The sequence below is a fragment of the Netta rufina genome (assembly GCF_964035555.1).
Source record: "Netta rufina genome assembly, chromosome: W".
NCBI lineage: Eukaryota > Metazoa > Chordata > Aves > Anseriformes > Anatidae > Netta > Netta rufina.
Window position 1 is genome coordinate 14342507 of NC_140139.1, and position 20254 is coordinate 14362760.

The following is a 20254-nucleotide window of genomic DNA, read 5'->3' on the forward strand; positions in this document are numbered from 1 at the left end:
TCGCCATATTCCAATGGATGTGATCAATAAAATAACAGCAATGTCTCCGCCAACTAGCAAAAAGGAAACGCAAGCTTTCCTAGGCCTCGTGGGATTCTGGAGAATGCATGTGCCAGGCTATAGTCAGCTTGTGAGTCCTCTATATCGAGTGACTCGAAAGAGAAACTATTTTGAGTGGGGCCCTGAGCAACAACAGGCATTTGAACAAATCAAACAAGAAATAGCTCGTGCAGTAGCCCTTGGGCCTGTCCGTACTGGACCAGCTATGCAAAATATACTGTACACTGCAGCTGGGGAGCATGGGCTCACCTGGAGCCTTTGGCAGAAAACCCCAGAAGAAACTCGAGGTCGACCTCTGGGCTTCTGGAGTCGGGGCTATCGAGGATCAGAAGCCAATTACACCCCAACTGAAAAGGAAATACTCACAGCATATGAGGGTGTTCGAGCTGCTTCAGAAGTTGTGGGTACAGAGGCACAGCTCCTCTTGGCACCGCGGCTACCTGTGTTACATTGGATGTTCAAAGAGAAAATTCCCACTACACACCATGCAACTGATGCTACATGGAGTAAGTGGATAGCGTTAATTACACAGCGGGCTCGAATGGGAAAACCCAATCGCCCAGGAATCCTGGAAGAGATTATGGACTGGCCGGAAGGCAGAGATTTCGGAGTGCCAACAGAAGAGGTAACCCGTGCTGAAGAGGCACCACCATACAATGAGTTGCCAGAAGACAGAAAGCAGTATGCATTGTTTACTGACGGATTCTGCTGTGTGATAGGGAGCCATCGGAAATGGAAAGCTGCTGTGTGGAATCCCATACGACGAGTTGTGGAAGCCATGGAAGGGGAAGGTGAGTCGAGTCAGTATGCAGAAGTAAAAGCCATACAACTAGCCCTAGATATCGCCGAAAGAGAAAATTGGCCAGTATTGTATCTTTATACTGACTCATGGATGGTGGCAAATGCTCTGTGGGGGTGGCTGCAGCAATGGAAAGAGAGCAACTGGCAGCACAGAGGTAAGCCTATCTGGGCTGCTACCCTGTGGCAAGATATTGCTGCCCGGGTAGAAAACCTGGATGTTAAAGTATGTCATGTAGATGCCCACATGCCCAAGAGTCGCACTACTGAAGAACATCAGAACAACAAAGAAGTGGATCGAGCTTCGAAAATTGAAGTGGCTCAGGTGGACCTAGACTGGGAACGTAAGGGTGAGCTGTTTGTAGCTCGATGGGCCCATGAAACATCAGGACATCTGGGGAGAGATGCCACTTACAGATGGGCTCGTGATCGAGGGGTGGACTTGACCATTGAGGCCATCACACAGGTTACCCATGAGTGTGAGACCTGTGCTGCAATCAAGAAAGCCATGAAGGTAAAATCTCCCTGGAACAGGGGGAGATGGCTAGGGTTTCAATATGGTGAGGCCTGGCAAATTGACTATATCGGACCACTCCCAAAAACTCGCCAAGGCAAACGGTACATACTCACCATGGTAGAAGCAACTACTGGGTGGCTGGAAACATGCCCTGTAAACCATGCCACAGCCCGAAACACTATCTTGGGCCTGGAAAGACAAGTATTGTGGCGTCATGGTACACCAGAGAGAATTGAGTCTGACAATGGGAGTCATTTCCGAAACAATCTTGTTACCTCCTGGGCAAAGAGGCATGGTATTGAGTGGGTGTACCACATCCCTTACCACCCACAAGCCTCTGGGAAGGTTGAGAGGTACAATGGACTGTTAAAGACTATGTTACGAGCATTAGGTGCTGGGACGTGGAAACAATGGGACACAAATCTACCAGAGGCCACTTGGCTAGTTAACAATAGGGGGTCTGACAGCCGTGCTGGTCCTGCCGAAACAAAACCCCTACACACTGTGAAAGGAGCTAAGGTTCCCGTAGTGCATATAGGAAGGTGGATGGGGAAGGCAGTGTGGGTTGCTCCTGCCTCGGGAAAAGGCAAACCCACTCGTGGGATTGTCTTCGCCCAAGGACCAGGGTATACCTGCTGGGTCATGCAAAAGAATGGGGATATCAAGTGTGTGCCTCAAGGAGATTTGACATTGAGAGAAAACTAATCTATAATCTAAGTTATATGTTGTAGGAAGATGCTGTAGGATCAACGACAGGTCAACTTTGCAAGGAGCCGGGCAGTGCAACAAGGACTTGAGCTAAGCTGGTGCTGGTGTCCAGACATCCAACTCCGCCTGCCTTGAGTGGCCACTTTGGCAGATGAAGACCTAATCATCAACAGTTCTTATGAACATTTTCCAAGAAAGACCTATGGAATGAAAAGATACATCTGCCTATTAATCCTGTCCTGTTAAATCCTTGTCCTGTTAAAGGACAAGGGATAATGATGAGAATGCCTGTATGCTAAAGTATGGGGATCTGAGTGTGACACAAATGTTATGGAATAAGGGGTGGAGGTTGTACTGGGTCTGGCTGGAATGTTAACTTTCCCGGCAGCAGCCCATTCAGTGCCGTACTCTGTACTTGTAGCTGGAACAGCAGTGTTATCACACCAGTGTTGTGTCTACTGCTGAGCAGCAGTGGCACAGCATTGGGCCTTTCTCTAACCCTCCTAGGGGGTGGGCAAAAAAGTGAGGAGAGAAACATCACCAGGGCAGCTGACCTAAACCAATCAAAGGGATATTCCATACCATGTGGTGTCACACTCAGCAATAAAAGGTGGAAACAGGAAGAAGAGGGGAGGGGTGGGCTCTCGTTGAGAAGACGTCGGTCCTCCTCTCGAACACCGGCTGCGTGCGTTGAGGCCTTGCTTCAAGGACGTGGTCAATCATCGCTCATTTGTGGGAAGTAGAGAGTAATTTCTTTCCTCTGCACTTCCATATCGCTTTCATTTATTTTGTTTGTTTGTTTTCCTCCCTTTTTCCCCTTTCCCTTTTATTTCCCCTTAGTTAAATTGTTTAGTTCATGGTAGTCTTTATTTAATTATTATAATTATTTCCCTTTAATTAAATTATCCTTATCTCAACCCGTGAGTTGTTCTTTGCTTTACTTCTCCCCCTCCTTATCTAAAGGAGGGGGAGTGAGAGAGCGGTTGTGGGGTTTAGCTGCCCAGCACGGTAAAACCACCACAACTGTGCACTTAGTCACATGGTCTAAACTTTTGGGCAGACCTGCCCAACTCCTGCCAGGAGTTGGACTTGATGCTCCTTATGGGTCCCTTCCAACTCGAGATATTCTATGATTCTATGATTCTATGATCTCTCCAGCCTGTCCAGGTCTTGCTGAATGGCAGCACAGCCTTCTGGCATGTCAGCCACTCCTCGCAGCTTTATGTCATCAGCGTACTTGTGGAGGGTGGACACTATTCCCTCATCAAGGTCGTCGATGAAGATGTTGAACAAGACCGGACCCAGCACCGACCCCTGGGGAACACCGCTAGTCACAGATCTCTCCGCCGCCAATCACCACACTCTGAGCTCGGCCAGTCAGCCAGTTCTCAACCCACCTTACTGTCTACTCCTACGTCCCACACTTTCTCAGCTTTGCTAGCAGGCTGTCGTGGGAGACAGTATCAAAAGCCTTGCAAAAGTCAAGGTAGATGACATCCACTGCTCTCCCCTCATCTACCAAGCTGGTGATGCCATCAAAGAAGGCTAGAAGGTTGGTCGAGCACGATTTCCCCTTGGTGAATCCATGCTGACTACTCCTCATAACCTTCTCTTCCAATTGCTTGGAGATGGCATCCAGAACAAGCTGTTCCAACACCTTTCCAGGGAGAGAGGTGAGACTGAATGGCCTGTAGTTTCCTGGATCCTCCTTCTTGAAGACCGGAGTGACATTGGCTATCCTCCAGTCTTCAGGAACCTCTCCTGTTCTCCAGAACCTTTCAAAGATGATAGAGAGCGGTTCAGCGATCACCTCCGCTAACTCCCTCAGCATACATGGATGCATCCCATCAGGACCCGCGGATTTGTGTGCATTGATCCCACTCAGACGCTCCCGAACCACTCTCTCGTCAACCAGGAGGGAGATATCCGCTTTCCAGACTCTTTCTCCTCCCTCCAGGGTCCAGGAGTACTGGGGGGGGGGGTGTCTTTGAAGCAAAGACCAAAGCAAAGAAGGCATTCAGTATCTCTGCCTTCTCAGCGTCACCTGTTACCAGGACACCCCCCTCGTTCATCAGGGGACCACATTATCTCTAGTCTTTCTTTTACTGTTTACATACTTAAAACCACACACACACACACAAAAAAAACAACCAACCAAACAAAAAAAAACCTTCTTATTATCCTTTATCTCTTTTGCCAGTTTCACCTCCAGGCGGGCTTTAGCATTCCTGCAGGCCCTGACAACGCTCCTATACTGCTCCCAAGAGGACAGGCCCTTTTTCCACATTTCATAGGCCTTCCTCTTCCTTTTGATCTTGTTGATGAGGTCCTTGCTCAACCCCGTAGGTCTCCTGCCCCTCTTCCCCAGTTTCCTACTCTTCGGGATGCACCGATCCTGAGCTTGGAAGAAGTGCTGTTTAAGTGAATAGACTAACCCTCACCTCGCTACAGCCTCCTTTAAGGTACCTATAGAAAGCGATAAGGTCTCTCCCCTGAGCCTCTTCTTCTCCAGGCTGAACAATCCCAGCTCCCTCAGACGTTCCTCGTAAGACTTGTTCTCCAGACCCCTCACCAGCTTCCTTGCCCTTCTCTGGACTCGCTAGAGCACCTCTATGTCCTTTTTGTAGCGAGGGGCCCAAAACTGAACACAGTACTCGAGGTGCGGCCTCACCAGAGCCGAGTACAGGGGGACGATTACTTCCCTAGACCTGCTGGCCACACTGCTTCTTATGCAAGCCAGGATGCTGTTGGCCTTCTTGGCCACCTGAGCACACTGCTGGCTCATATTCAGCCGACTATCAACCAATACTCCCAGGTCCTTCTCTGCCAGGCAGCTTTCCAGACACTCATCTCCCAGCCTGTAGCGCTGCTTGGGGTTGTTGTGCCCCAGGTGCAGGACCCAGCATTTGGCCTTGTTGAACTTCATACAGTTGGCCTCAGCCCAGGAGATCAGGTTTGTCAAGCAGGACCTGCCTTTCATAAACCCATGCCGACTGGGCCTGATCACCTGGTTGCCCTGCAAGTGCCGCGTGATGACACTCAAGATAATCTGCTCCATGAGCTTCCCTGGCACTGAAGTCAAAAATAATAATATAATAAGATAACTGACAAAACTATAATTTTCTAACACGTTTCTTTGAGAACTGAGACTAATAGCTAAATTCCTGTGCTCCGCTTACTTCATTCCTAAATCAATACAAAATAACCTTTCAAAGCTTCAGCATGAGTTTCAAGTGCCTTTTTGACAGTTTCAGTTTTACTACAGATGCTTCACGCAAGCATCTCTGTGCGAAGATGTGGTGGTTTTACCGTGCTGGGCAGCTAAACCCCACAACCGCTCTCTCACTCCCCCTCCTTTAGATGAGGAGGGGGAGAAGTAAAGCAAAGAACAACTCACGGGTTGAGATAAGGATAATTTAATTAAAGGGAAATAATAATAATAATTAAATAAAGACTACCATGAACTAAACAATTTAATTAAGGGGAAATAAAAGGGAAAGGAAATAAAAGGGAGGAAAACAAACAAACAAAATAAATGAAAGCTATATGGAAGTGCAGAGGAAAGAAATTACTCTCTACTTCCCACAAATGAGCGATGATTGACCACGTCCTTGAAGCAAGGCCTCAACGCACGCAGCCGGTGTTCGAGAGGAGGACCGACGTCTTCTCAACGAGAGCCCACCCCTCCCCTCTTCTTCCTTTTTCCACCTTTTATTGCTGAGTGTGACACCACATGGTATGGAATATCCCTTTGATTGGTTTAGGTCAGCTGCCCTAGTGATGTTTCTCTCCTCACTTTTTGCCCACCCCCTAGGAGGGTTAGAGAAAGGCCCAATGCTGTGCCACTGCTGCTCAGCAGTAGACACAACACTGGTGTGATAACACTGCTGTTCCAGCTACAAGTACAGAGTACGGTGTTGAGGGATTTCTTGAAACAGCAAAAATCCCATGGCTTGCTGTAGCTGAGCAAACCAAGCTACCAGGGCAACTATGAGAAGTTCCCATGACAGTGTTCCCACATCGCCCAATTGAGGAATTCAGGAAAATATTGTTACCAGTAGCTGGCCTCAAGGACAAGGTCTATGTGACTGCTAATCACAAGGGGGTTTTTTTCTTGCAGGTGGGGTTGTTTTCTTGTAGCTGTTTGTCTGAGTGCTTTTGACCAATAATCTTGTGTGAAACACTGTCCACCCCTGTTAAGTTCTCTATAAAAGTTAGGCTATTCGGGCAATAAAATGGAGCATGATCTGACTCTACTGGTGTCTGTCGTGCTTTCGGCCGTGCTTCCTGCAACATATGGCGCCCGAACAGGCTGAGACCCGAACAGGCTGAGGCCGGGACATCGGAGCGGCGCCGGGACATCGGAGCGGCGCCGTGAGATCCGAGGCACACGGCAAGCCGACCACCGCACAGAGAGAAGCATTGAAACACCCTACTAACCGACCTAGGCAACGGCCTCGGGGTGAGAAACGGGACGTGGAGAGACGCGGAAAAAGGAATCGCGGTGAGACGCAGAATCGCGGGGGGACGCGGAAAAAGGAATCGCGGTGAGACGCGGAAAAGGGAATCGCGGAGAGACGCGGAATCGCGGAGAGACGCGGAAAAAGGAATCGCGGTGAGACGCGGAATCGCGGAGAGACGTGGAAAAGGGAATCGCGGAGAGACGCGGAATCGCGGTGAGACGCGGAATCGCGGAGAGATGCGGAAAAGGGAATCGCGGTGAGACGCGGAATCGCGGAGAGACGCGGAATCGCGGTGAGACGCGGAATCGCGAAGAGACGCGGAAAAGGGAATCGCGGAGAGACGCGGAAAAAGGAATCGCGGTGAGACGCGGAATCGCGGAGAGATGCGGAATCGTGGGGGGACACGGGAAATTTGAAGTAATCGCATGAAATTGAAGTAATCGCGGTGCGATACGGGCCATCCGAGATCGAGTTGCTACGGGAGACCAGAGGCGTCAGTGGACAATGGCGGCCGACCCTCACCATGTGGCGAGTCGGCACAGAGCAGAGGGGCGGAGATCAGGACCCTGCAGCCTGTCTGACGTAACCATTGAGACAGCGGCAGCAGCGGCTGTGCTGCTTCTCTCTGGCATTCTTTTTATAAGAAGTTATCTTGCAATGCAAAAAAAGACTATTCGTCCCCAGATCGGTGTTATAACTATGTTTCTGGATAACATTCCGTGGGGTTGCCACATTCTACAGACTATTAATGACGATTTAGCTCTATTGCAGGGCAGGAGAGCAGAGACGCAGATTACACCGCCAAATGACCACCGTCAGTCAGGCTCGTTCACAAACAGCTTCTAGGGTTGCAGCTGGCACGGCCTGCAGCCGTATAGCAGACGTTACATTCTCTTTCCTAACTAGTAATCATGTGTCTCACCCATTTGTGGTGAATGGTCAGTGGTAAAAAAGAAAAGGGGGAGAGTAAGGGGCGACAAAGACAGAAACGGTACCAGGAGGATGCCACTGACACTAACGGCATGGGTAATAGGAGCAGTATAAGTGACACAGGTGCAGGGCGGCGGTGGGTGCTGCCGCGCTGCGGGGCACTCTGCCTGCTGCTCGCCCTCGCCGGCCTGTGCACTGCTGCCGACGGTGCTAGAGCAAAATGTGAAGACTGCTCAGATGGCAGTGATGAGAGTGCTTGTGTGAAGAAGACGTGTGCTGAATCTGACTTTGTGTGCAACAGTGGTCAGTGTGTGCCAAATAGATGGCAGTGTGATGGGGATCCGGACTGTGAAAATGGGTCTGATGAGAGTGCTGAGCTGTGTCATACAAGAACATGCCGGGTAAATGAAATCAGCTGTGGTCCTCAGTCAACCCAGTGTATCCCAGTGTCCTGGAAATGTGATGGTGAAAAGGACTACGACAGTGGAGAAGATGAAGAGAATTGTGGCATTGTGACTTGTAGTGCAGCAGAATTCACATGCAGTAGTGGGCAATGTATTTCCAAAAGCTTTGTCTGCAATGTTCAAGATGACTGCAGTGATGGTAGCGATGAGCTGGAGTGTGCACCTCCTACCTGTGGTGTTCATGAGTTTCAGTGCAAGAGTTCTACCTGCATCCCTATCAGCTGGGTGTGTGTTGATGATGCTGACTGCTCCGACCACTCGGATGAATCTTTGGAGCAGTGTGGCCGCCAGCCTGCACCTCCAGTGAAGTGTTCTACGAGTGAGGTGCAGTGCGGCTCAGGTGAATGTATCCACAAGAAGTGGTGATGTGATGGAGATCCTGATTGCAAGGATGGAAGTGATGAAATTAACTGCCCTTCTCGGACCTGCAGGCCAGACCAGTTCAGATGTGAAGATGGGAACTGTGTCCATGGGAGTAGGCAGTGCAGTGGTGTGAGAGACTGTCTGGATGGCACTGATGAAGCAAACTGTAACAATGTTATTCAGTGCTCTGGACCTGGCAAATTCAAGTGCAGAAGTGGAGAATGCATAGATATCAATAAAGTGTGTAACCAGCAGAGAGACTGCAAGGACTGGGGTGATGAGCCCTTGGAGGAATGCATCATAAATGAATGTGACTGTCCAGCTGGGTTTGAGTTTATAGACAAGAGAAACTGTGGAGACATTGATGAATGTCAAAACCTTGGTATCTGTAGTCAAATGTGTATCAACCTGAAAGGTGGCTACAAAAGTGAATGTAGCCGTGGATATCAGATGATTCCTGCTACAGGAACCTGGAAAAGGCCATACTGGTACAAAGACACAAATAACACCTGTGATTGCAATGACGCTGCTAAGCAGGGTTTAGGGGTTTATAGCATGGAGACAAGGGGTAACAACTACAGTGTTTGGAACAATTGTACAGCTTTGGCCTTACCTCCTGATGTGCTTCTGATTTGTGGGGATGGGGCCTGGCAAGGTATCCCTGCAAATGCTATCAGATGTCCATGTTACAAAGATAAACTCTTTGTATTTGCTCCTAGCTTGTTACAGTTGCGTGAGATCACCAGACATAAATGGACATTGCTTGCATTGGATTGCAATGATAATGTTGAATTGTGTGGGGTTGCAGCTAGAGCGGCATTAGCAATTTCAGTGCCTGGAGTGGCATCTGCGGCCACACGTAACAACTTAGAAAAATTGGTATGCTGGGCCGAGAGGCAAGCCTATGCCACGACAGAGATACTTGAGGAGATGTTACCAGATCAAAATAGTCTGCGACATCTGCTTTTACAGGATCTTGCTTTTGGCTCAAAGGAATGGGTGTGAGGACTTTAAGGGAATGTACTGTTTAAACCTTTCTGATCATAATGAGTCAATTCACAAATCCATTACTTTCCTGAAAGAGCACATGAGAAAGATTCAATATGGTATCAATCCTTTCAATCAATGGTTCACTGACTTGTTTGAAACAAAGTGTAGATGGTTGCTGGGTTTAATCACAAGGGGATTAAGGATTTGGTTTATGGTGGTGGTAATCATCGTTGTGTGTTGTAAGTATAGCTAAAGAGTTACTTGTAAAACTGCTGTGTCAAGCTTGGTTTGCTCAAAAGAAGAAGGGGGAATTGTTGAGGGATTTCTTGAAACAGCAAAAATCCCATGGCTTGCTGTAGCTGAGCAAACCAAGCTACCAGGGCAACTATGAGAAGTTCCCATGACAGTGTTCCCACATCGCCCAATTGAGGAATTCAGGAAAATATCGTTACCAGTAGCTGGCCTCAAGGACAAGGTCTATGTGACTGCTAATCACAAGGGGGTTTTTTTCTTGCAGGTGGGGTTGTTTTCTTGTAGCTGTTTGTCTGAGTGCTTTTGACCAATAATCTTGTGTGAAACACTGTCCACCCCTGTTAAGTTCTCTATAAAAGTTAGGCTATTCGGGCAATAAAATGGAGCATGATCTGACTCTACTGGTGTCTGTCGTGCTTTCGGCCGTGCTTCCTGCAACAGTACGGCACTGTATGGGCTGCTGCCGGGAAAGTTAACATTCCAGCCAGACCCAGTACAGAAGATAAAAGGGGAGTTTTATCTTCTTTATCTAAGAAGAGATAAGAAAGAAAACATAACTTTATCCAGGATTTCTTCTTAAGTTGTTTTATGATACAGTGTCAGAATCAGCGTATATATAACCTTGGTTTACAGTGCATAAAATGGATATTCTGTTTTTATGTACAGTTCTTTTTGAGAGCAGCTAACCCAGTAAAATTGGATGTGCTCCATGTTTTCCTACTCAGCTTATTTTCTTTGAACATACTTGTTCACTTTTCAGACTGAAATACTGATTGTGCCATTGTCATTTATAATCTGTATTTGTAATAATGTAACATTGAACTTGCTAATAAAACACTGAGTTTACTGAGCAAAGGGGAATATTTCAAAAGCATTGTTTTGATAAAAAGCAAGGTACTCAGTGGTTCTCAGTATTCAATGCCTTATTTGCCTCAGTCTTTACCAGTAAAACTGGCCTTCAGGAATACCAGGCTTCTGAGACCAGAGGGAAAGTCTGGAGCAAGGAAGACTTACCCTCAGTGGAGGAGGTCTAGGTTAAGAAGCACTTAAACAAACTGGAAATATATGGGACTGTGGGGCCTGACACTTCACACCAAAAAGTGCTGAGGGAGCTGTCTGATATCATTGAGAGACCACTTTCAATTATCTTTCAACAGCCATGGCAATTGGGAGAGGTTCCTGAAGACTGGAAGGGAGAAAATGTCACTCCTATCTTCAAGAAGAGCAAGACCAGGGAACTACAGGCCAACAGCCTCACCTCAGGCCTTGGTAAGGTGATGGAGAAAATCCTCCTGAAAAGCATTTCCAAACACATGAAGGACAAGAAGGTAATTGATAGCAGTCAGCATGGGTTTAGGAAATCATGCTTGACCTATCTGATAGTCTTCTATAATGGGGCAACTAGCTTGGTGGATGGGGGGAGAGCAGTTGATGTTCTTTATCTTGACTTTACTAAAAACTTTGACACTGTCTCACTATCATCACAGACAAGCTGACAAAGTATGGGCTATATTAGTTGACGTTGAAGTGGATTGAAAACTGTCTGAATGGCCAGGCCCAGAGGGTGGTGATCAGTGGCACAAAGTCCAATTGGACACTAAGTCACTAGTGGTGTACCCCAGTGGTTGATATGGGGTTCAGTCCTGTTAAACATCTTCATTAATGGCTTGGATTCTGGGACCGAGTGCATCCTCAGCAAGTTTGGAGATAATACAAAATTGGGAGGACTGACATACACCAGAGGGTTGTGCTGTCATCCAGAGGGACCTGGACAGGCTGGATAGATGAGCTGACCAGGACCTCATGAAGCTCAACAAGGAGAAGGCTCCCATCAAGGACTGATGTTTGGCCACGTCCTAGGAAGCAGGGCCTCAATACACCTAGCGGTTGTTTGGGAGGGCAGATGTCTTCATAATGAGAGCCCCCCCCACACACACTTCCCCTTTCCCACCTTTTATTGCTGAGTGTGACATCATATGGTATAGAGTACCCCTTTTGGTTGGTTTAGGTCAGCTGCCCTGGTGGTATTCCCTCCCCACTTCTTGCCCACCCCCAGCCTACTGGCTTTGGGGAGTTTGGAGAGAGTTTTGATGCTGTCTCAGCCCTTCTCAGCAATAGATAATACACTGGTGTGATATCAGGGCTGTTCTAGCTACAAGTGCAGAGCACAACACTATATGGGTCACTGCAGGGAAAGTTAGCTCCATCTCAAACGGACCCAGTACAGAGTCCAGCACAGGGCCATGAAGATGATTAAGGGACTGGAACATCTCTTCTATAAGGAAAGGATGAGAGAGCTGGGACCCTTCAGCCTGGAGAAGAGACAGCCCAGGGGAAATCTTATCACAGTCTATAAATACCTGAAGGGAGGTAATGGAGAAGAGCGAGCTATACTCTTCTCAGTAGTGCCTGGTGACAGAAGAAGAGGCAACAAGCACAAACTGAAACACAGTAAATTCCATAAGGAAACACTTTTTTACTGTGAGGGTGGTCAAACACTGGAACAGGTTGCCTATAGAGAGGTTTCCATCCTAAAAACCTGTAGTGGGTTTACGTGGCAAGGTTTTGGTAGCAGGAGGGCCATAGGGGTGGCGTCTGTGAGAAGAATCCAGAAACTGCTCCATGTTAGATAAGGGTCCTGCCACCGGCCAGAGCCGGGTCAATAAGCAATGTTGTTTGCACCTCTGTGAGAGCATATTTAAGAAAGGGGAAAAAAAACTGCTGGGGAACAGCAGCTGGGAGAGAGCGAGGAGTGAGAAACAACTTTGCACATGCCAAAGTCAATGAAGAAGGAGGGGGAGAGGTGCTCCAGGCAATGGAGCAAAAGTTCCCCTGCGGCCTGTGGTGAGGACCATGGTGAAGCAGGTTGTTCCCCTGAAGCCCATGGAGTACAATGATGGAGCCAGGTTCCACGCTGCAGCCCGTGGAGGAGACCACGGTGGAGCAGGTGGACCTGCACGGATGGAGGCTGCGGCCTGTGGAGGACCCCCGCTGGAGCAGATTCCGGGCCAAACCTATAGCACGTGGAGAGGAGACCACGCAGGAGCCGCTGACCTGGCAGGAGCTGCTGCCCGTGGGGGACCCATGTTGGAGCAGTGTGCTCCTGATGGTTGGACCACGTGGTACGGACCCATATCTGGAGCAGTTCTTGAACAGCTGCTGCCTTGTGGGAAGCCCACACAGGATCAGTTCGGGAAGGACTGCATCCCATGGGAGGGACCCCATGTTGGAGCAGGGGAAGAGAGTGACCGAGAAGGAGCGGCAGAGATAAGTGCTGTAGAATGACTGCAAACCCCATGGCCCCGTTCCCCTTTGCCGCTCGAGGGGAGGAGGTGGAAGAGGGTGGATGGGAGGAAGGTGTTTTTGGTTTCTTTCCTCTGTTTCTCACTTCTCTAGCTTGTTAGTAATAGGCAGTAAATCTTACCATCTCCCTACTCTGAGTCTGTTTTGCCCATCACGATAATTGTTGAGAGATCTCCCCGTCCTTATCTCAACCCTTGAGCCCTTTGTGTCATATTTTCTCCCCCTTTCCCTTTGAGGAGGGGGAGTGAGAGAGTGGCTGTGGTGGAAAAAAAATCCTTTCAATTTGGTCTCAAGGCACTAAAGTAAATGCTTAAAACTAAGCTTAAAGTTAATTACTGATTATTTAAAAAAATGCTAACAGGCTTTGCTAACTAGCACTGATGTTAAGCATAGGCTTGAAATGAAATCTGATCTGTAGATGGGAATCTAATGAGGGATTCAGTGTTGCAATCTTTATCCAGGCTTAAAATCATCAAATTAAAGCCTGATTTCACTAAAATCATTAGAAAAACTCTCTCCAAAAGGATAGCCAAAAGGATCAAGATTTCAGCCACTGGCCTTAGTAGGAGTTTTGCCTAAACGGGACTACATAATGGACCCAAAAGCTTTTTATGGGAAAGCTAATATGAAGGAACTCAGACATATGTAGACATGGAGTTGGGTGAAGTGCAAGATTTTCAACATGGCTGAAAAACAGTCTTTTCCTACCGAGAAGCAGAGATAACAATCCCTACCTCTCCAGTTGAGGGAACTATGCTAATGTTCAGCACTTTCTAATATCCCACCTCCAATATGGAGATATTTTAGGACTCAGCCTTTGGAGGAAATCCCTTGGTCAGGTACAATAATAAAACTCTTTCCTCTTTACCTGCAATGGTGCCTGCACTGGTTGTGAACCCCTGCCTAATCAGGCCACCCATGGAGTTGAAAAGAAATACTTCAAATGAGTACAACAAAACATAACAGGCAAACACACAAAGAATGTTATGTAACTTCAAACAGATTGATCCAATACCCACTTCTGTTTTCCTCTAACTCCAGCAGTCCCACAGTCATTAAATTGTAATGTTTAATGTTACATATGGAAGATATTCGACTTTCAAGGACAAACAAAATATGCCGTATCTAACCTTTTATTTCCATACTTCCACAGCATATGAAAAAATAATTATATTTGGAAGTTGTGTCTAGTGTTCATTCATTTGAAAACTATATTTAGTTCAGTATCAGTTTGAAAAACAAAGGCTTATACACAGGATCGTGAGAGACTGAAAGTTCCTGTAAGCGAACATAACTCGGAGACTGTAATACATATTTTTATAACATCATTTTAATTTTCTTAGCTTTTCGTAGACATTCACAACAAGGATTTTTAATACTTCTCTTTGTGTCTGGAGATGTCAAACGGTTCTTTGAACCCTGTGTACTTAAGGGCATTGATGTTCCTTCAGCCAGTCAGATTGAATGAGCCTAACCCCCCTTTATCTTGTTCAGAGGTTATCCCTCATCATCACCAGCATCTATTGGTTGCCAATAGACACAACAATTTGCACTGCAGTCTCTGGGTTCTGCTTTGGAAGCTTCTGGACCTTCTGGGGGCAAGGTCCAACATCATTGGGGAATGCCTGGGAACCCTCTGAGACACTTGAGGATTCCTGCTGTTGTCAGGTTAGGACAAGGTAAGGGGAGCTGGAAGACTGCGGGCCTCGGGAAGCTCTAGCAGGTTCTAACAAGTGTAATCAGCTGCCTTTGACCTAGGGTTCCTGGAGCTGCTGTTGTAGATGCCCGCTGATTTGGGAGGGTCAAGCACCCCTTTAGCTGGTGCTTGGGAGAGGCCTGGAACAAAGCCAACAAACACAGAAGTTTGTACAGCAGAATGCAAAGAGGGCCTCACTTGAATTTATGTCACTGTAACAGTCCCAGATATGGTGCTGACGCACCACAGAACCGTTTCCCCATCAGGTGCTGAAGCAGCTGTCCCTGCTAGGGTAGAGGCTTCAGTGCAGCCCTCCAAGACCTAGGCTGTAGAGAATGCCTGGAGCATCTATCTCTCTGATGCCAGAAGAGATGGCTTTCTGTATCTTAGGAGGCGTGATGTCTTGGAGGAACTGTGCTGTCAAGTGGAAGATTTAGGAAGTGAGCGGTCTGTGCAACAGAGATCAGAGAAGATGACTGGGAGATAGACAGGCTCTTGTCTGAGATGCAGCAGCTTGAAAAGCTTCAGAAACCAACTGAAGGAGAGAAGCAGGTAGTGTCAACCTCACTGTTAAGGTAAGTGTAACCTCTGGGGAAGGGAAAGGATGGAAGGTGTTGACTTCAGGCACCAAGAAGGAGGCTCCTGCCCTACCTTAAGGACTTCTACAAAACAGATTCACTGCCCTCAAAGTTGAAAAGGAGTCAGATGTGCCTACAAGCAAAGGATGCAGTCCACTTAACCCTAAATCCTAAAGAGAAGGCTGCCAGGAAGAAATTGCAAATTATTGTATTGGGTAACTCCCTGCTGCAGAGGCAGAGGCAGCCTGATTTACCAACTAGAGAGGTTTGCTGCCTGCTGGGGGCCTGGATCCAGCATGTTGTGGAGGGGCTGTCGAAGTTCGTCTGACCCTTTGACTACTACACTCTTCTGTTATTCCATATGGGCACAAATGATACTGCCAGGGAATACCTGGACAGTACCAAAATGACTACAAAACTCTGGGAGCAGTAGTCAAGGACATGGTGAGTAGTCAACTCTACTGGTGAAGGGGGAGCATACATGGAGGAGGGCTCTAATAGTACTAGCCAATAACTGGCTGTGGAACTGGTGTTGGCGACAGGATTTGGGGTTCAGTGACTGTGGGACCCTGCCTGCAGATCAGTAAGAAGTACCTTTTATTTGATAGTCTTCCAAACACTGTGTATGTCTCTCTCTCTCTCTCTATATATATATATAGTTATCAGCTTTTTAATCACTTCTGAGAATAAGGCACCCTAGAAATATATGATGCTCAAATACATTATTTTTGCTACTCACCTGTCTGTTGCATTCATCCATAATCCTTCTAATCTCAATCTTTTTTCACCCCATAGTCCCATTTTTTTCTCTCCTTCTTCATTAAAATTGATTTCCCCTCTTTCCTTTCTCTTTCTTGTTTCCTCAAAACAAGTCTTCTTCTTCAGCACTTGAACTACTCAGTTCACAGTCTCTTCTAACCTTTTCTGCTAAACACAGAAAGAAAATCAAACGTTACTATAAAATTACTATAAATAATAGTATGGGGAATTGATCAAGTGTCAACTTGTCATCTTTGAAAGGTCCTGGACAACAGGAGAGGTGCCTGAAGATTGGAGGATAGCCAATGTCACTCTGGTCTTCAAGAAGGGCAAGAAGGAGGATCCGGGAAACTACAGGCCAGTCAGTCTCACCTCTGTCCCTGGAAAGGTGTTGGAACAGCTTGTTCTGGATGCCATCTCCAAGCAATTGGAAGAGAAGGTTATGAGGAGTAGTCAGCATGGATTCACCAAGGGGAAATCATGCTCAACCAGCCCTGTAGCCTTCTATGATGGCATCACCAGCTTGGTAGATGAGGGGAGAGCAGTGGATGTCATCTACCTTGACTTTTGCAAGGCTTTTGATACTGTCTCCCATGACAGCCTGCTAGCAAAGCTGAGTAAGTGTGGGATAGACAAGTGAACAGTGTGAGAAAAATCTCAAATAATTTTCTTCAGACAGGATCTTCTGTGAAGCTATTTTATTCACAATTGCTTTGGCCTTTCTAATTTTCTCCCTGCACAGCCTCACAACATCCTTATAGTCCTCCCGAGTGACCCGCCCTCTTTTCCAAAGGTCATAAACCCTCTCTTTCTTCCTAAGCTCTAGCCCTTCCAACCCAAGCCATTCTATGATTCTATGAATCTATGAAATAGACTTATGATAGGCTATACTTATCAATAGTATATTTATGACAGATTATATACATACATATTCATGGAATTACCAGTACTGAATGAATCAAACAGATCCCAGAAGGGGAAAAAGGAAGGGGGTGGGGGGGTGTCAAAAAGAAGTCTCCAAAGAGAGTGACCACCAAAAGGGTTAAAAATAAAACTATCCCCAAAATGACTAACCACTGACAGGAATGGGCTCAGAAGGGGAATAAAGTAATGGACAGAGCCCCACTTCAGAGTTTATCCACTTCACCAGGTGTGGAGTGTTACGGAGTTTAGGAGTCAATGTCATCACGTCATGGAGTTAACCCAATGTTCCGGTGAAGCTTCATCCTGTTTAAGGGAGGGGGGAAGGATAAAAAACAATTGTACAACACAGAAAGTTCCTCAAAGACAGAAAATCCATCTTGGGTAAAAAGTGAGCCCTTTTTATGTCATTGAGATGTAAGAGGGCGTAGGACACCACCCACCACCGCTTAGGTAACCAACAGGTGCTGTTAATTTCAGTCTTCTTCCTGAGACAGCTAATAGATGTTTTTTGTTTTCCATTAATTTCCCTTGAACAAGAGTTTTATTTCTCACATTGATTTCCATTTTCTCAGGCGATAAGTTGTTCCTCTTTTTCTGGTTTTGTTCTTATCAATGGAGAGGTATCTTCATAGCTCCCATATGAGGTATTTAGACACACTTCAAGGATGTCCTTGGTTTCCAGGCTAAGTTACTAGGCTGAGGGCCAAGTTCTCAGGCCTGGATCTCAGGCTGAGTTTTCAGGCTGGCAGACTTTTTATTTTGTCTGTGTTTAGCAGTCATTTTATGTCAGAACTTTTCTTATTACACTCAGGTTACCTCCATAACTGCTCCAATCCGCTTCCCAGAGGAGGGGGGATGTTCATGGTTACGGTGTTTATCTTCTCAAGCAAACATTTTATATGTTGAGGCCCTGCTTTCCAGGAAGTGGCTGGAAATCTGCCTGCCAATGGGAAGGAGTGAATTGATTCCTCTTTTTGCTTTGTTTATATGCACAGCTTTTGCTTTTCTTATTAAAATGACCTTACCTTGATCCATGAATCTTTTCATTTTCCTTCTGTTTTCTCCCTGTGTTATGGGAGAGGGAAATGAGCAAGTGGTTATGCAGGTGTTTGGCTGCTGGTTGGGGTCAACTCACCACAATGTGCTATCAAGAAACTCCAGGCACAACTTTGGAGAGGGCTGACTTGGACTCCATAACTGCTAGGAAGGTGAAAAGAAGTGGAACATGATGATTTGTGACATTCAGAGGTGTGGGGGGGTGCGTATGGTGTCTGTGGGACTATGCAAAACTTAGGAAGGTATATTTAGGGGAAGGGGATGAGGGAAGAACAAAGAGGGGAACATGCAGAATGGGATATAAAAGGGGCCAGTCATGTAAAAAACAAGGCCTGCCAGCATGCTTATCTGACTGAGACCTGCACCTGATCACTGCAGTCTGTCCTTTCTTCTCATTAAATCCTTTCTTATATCTCTCCTTCTGCAATCTCAGTTTTCATCCTGTGCATGTGTGAGTGCTGTAAGGACTAGGTGCCAGCCACTGCAGGGAGTGGTATGAGTGGACTTGGTACCAGATACTGAAGTCGGACAGGGGGTGTATGCACCCCGCGTCTGTGGTGTCAGCAACTGGAGCAAGTGGTATTTCAGTGCCAGCTACTGGAATGAGTGAGGGTCTTGGTTCCAGTCATTGGGATGGGACCAGTGTGTGTCCCAGACAAAGCTACTGGGAGGACTAGTGTGAGTGAGGAGCTCTGTTTCTCTAGCCACAGCTCTCTGTTCAGCCAGGCCGGTCTTCTTCCGCGACGGCTTGTCTTTGGGCATGTGGGGATGGTCTGCTCCTTAGCCTTTAAGATTTCCTTCTTGAAGAGTGCCCAGCCTTCTGGGGCTCCTCTGCACTTCATGACTGCCTCCCAAGGCACTCTGCCAACCAGCGTCCTGAACAGCTCAAAGTCTGCCCTCTGGAAGTCCAAGACAGCAGTTTTACCGATCATCCTCCTGACTTCGCCAAGAATAGAGAACTGTAGCTTTTCGTGGGCACTCTGCCCAAGGCAGCTCCCGACCACCACATCTCCCACCAGTCCTTCTCTGTTTGTGAACAGAAGGTCTAGCGGGGCACCTCCCCTCGTAGGCTCACTAACCAGCTGCATCAGGAAGCTATCTTCCACGCTCTCCAGAAACTTCCTAGACTGCTTCCTCTGAGCTGTATTGCATTTCCAGGATATGTCAGGGAAGTTGAAGTCCCCCACGAGAACAAGTGCTGGCGATTGCGCGACTTCTGCCAGCAGCCTGTAGAATTCCTCATGGAATTCCTCAAGGGGTGGTGATCAATGGGTGGACTTGACCATGAGCACTTTTGCACAGGTGACTGCATGACTGCAAAAGATGTGCTGCAATCAAGTAAGCCAAGTGGTTAAACCTCTGGTATGGAGGATGATGGCTGATATACGGGGAGGTCTGGCAGTTATATCACACTCCCTCAAAACTGAAATGGCAAACACTATGTACTTACAATGGTGGCAGCAACTACCAGATGGCTGGAAACATCCTGTGCCTCATGACACTGCCCAGAAGAGTATCCTGGGCCTTGAAAGGCAAGTCTTTTGGTAACATGGTCCTCCGGGGAAGAATTCAGACAACAGGACTCATTTCTGAAACAGTCTCATAGACACCTTGCCCAAAGAGTACGGTATTGAGTGGGTATATCTCATCCCCTATAATCACGCCCCAACCTCCAGCAAAATCAAATGATACAATGGACTGTTAAAGACTACACAGAAAACCATGAGTACTGGGACATGCAAGCATTGGGATACACATTTAGGAAAAGCCACGTGGTTAGTCGACATTAGCGGATCTGCCAAACAAGCTGGCCCTGCTCAATGAAAACACCTATGTACTGCAGAAGGGTATGAAGCCCCTGCACAATAAAAAACATGCTAGGAAATACAGTCTGCGTTACTTCTGCCTCAGGCAAAGGCAAAACCATCTGTGGGATTACTGTTTCTCAAGGTCCAGGGTGCAATTGGTTAGTAATTTGTAAGGATGGGGCATCTGATGTGTACCTCAAAGGGATTTGGGGTGAGAATAGCCAAAGATATGAATTGTATGATGTTAATTGCTATGTAATGCTTTATGTCATTAGTACTACGGCTCCTGTATGCCATATTAATGGTATTACAGTAAGAGTCACCCAGATAATGATGAATGAATTTTGATAGAACCAGAAAGGTGAAGTGGTGATGGAATCAGAACTGACTTCAACATGCAACAGTCCAACACCACACACAATCTCTTCTGCCCTGAAAGAGTGTTATGACGGATGGAGCCCAAAGTGATGGACTAAACAAACTCAACGGACATTTTAGAGGGATGGCCTATAGACTTAGAAAATGATAACTGTATGTGTGCATATATTTATATATATTTTTATATATGGATAGGAAAAGGTTTTA

At 47.0% G+C, this 20254-nt stretch overlaps 1 pseudogene across 1 annotated transcript; it reads left to right on the forward strand.

The window, feature by feature from the left end:
- The first annotated feature begins 7568 nt into the window (after positions 1 to 7568).
- LOC311220862 (very low-density lipoprotein receptor-like) lies at positions 7569 to 18471 on the forward strand (annotated as a pseudogene). The gene is made up of 2 exons: positions 7569 to 8791; positions 18426 to 18471. The product of its transcript is annotated as a very low-density lipoprotein receptor-like (transcript).
- The last annotated feature ends 1783 nt before the right edge of the window (positions 18472 to 20254 follow it).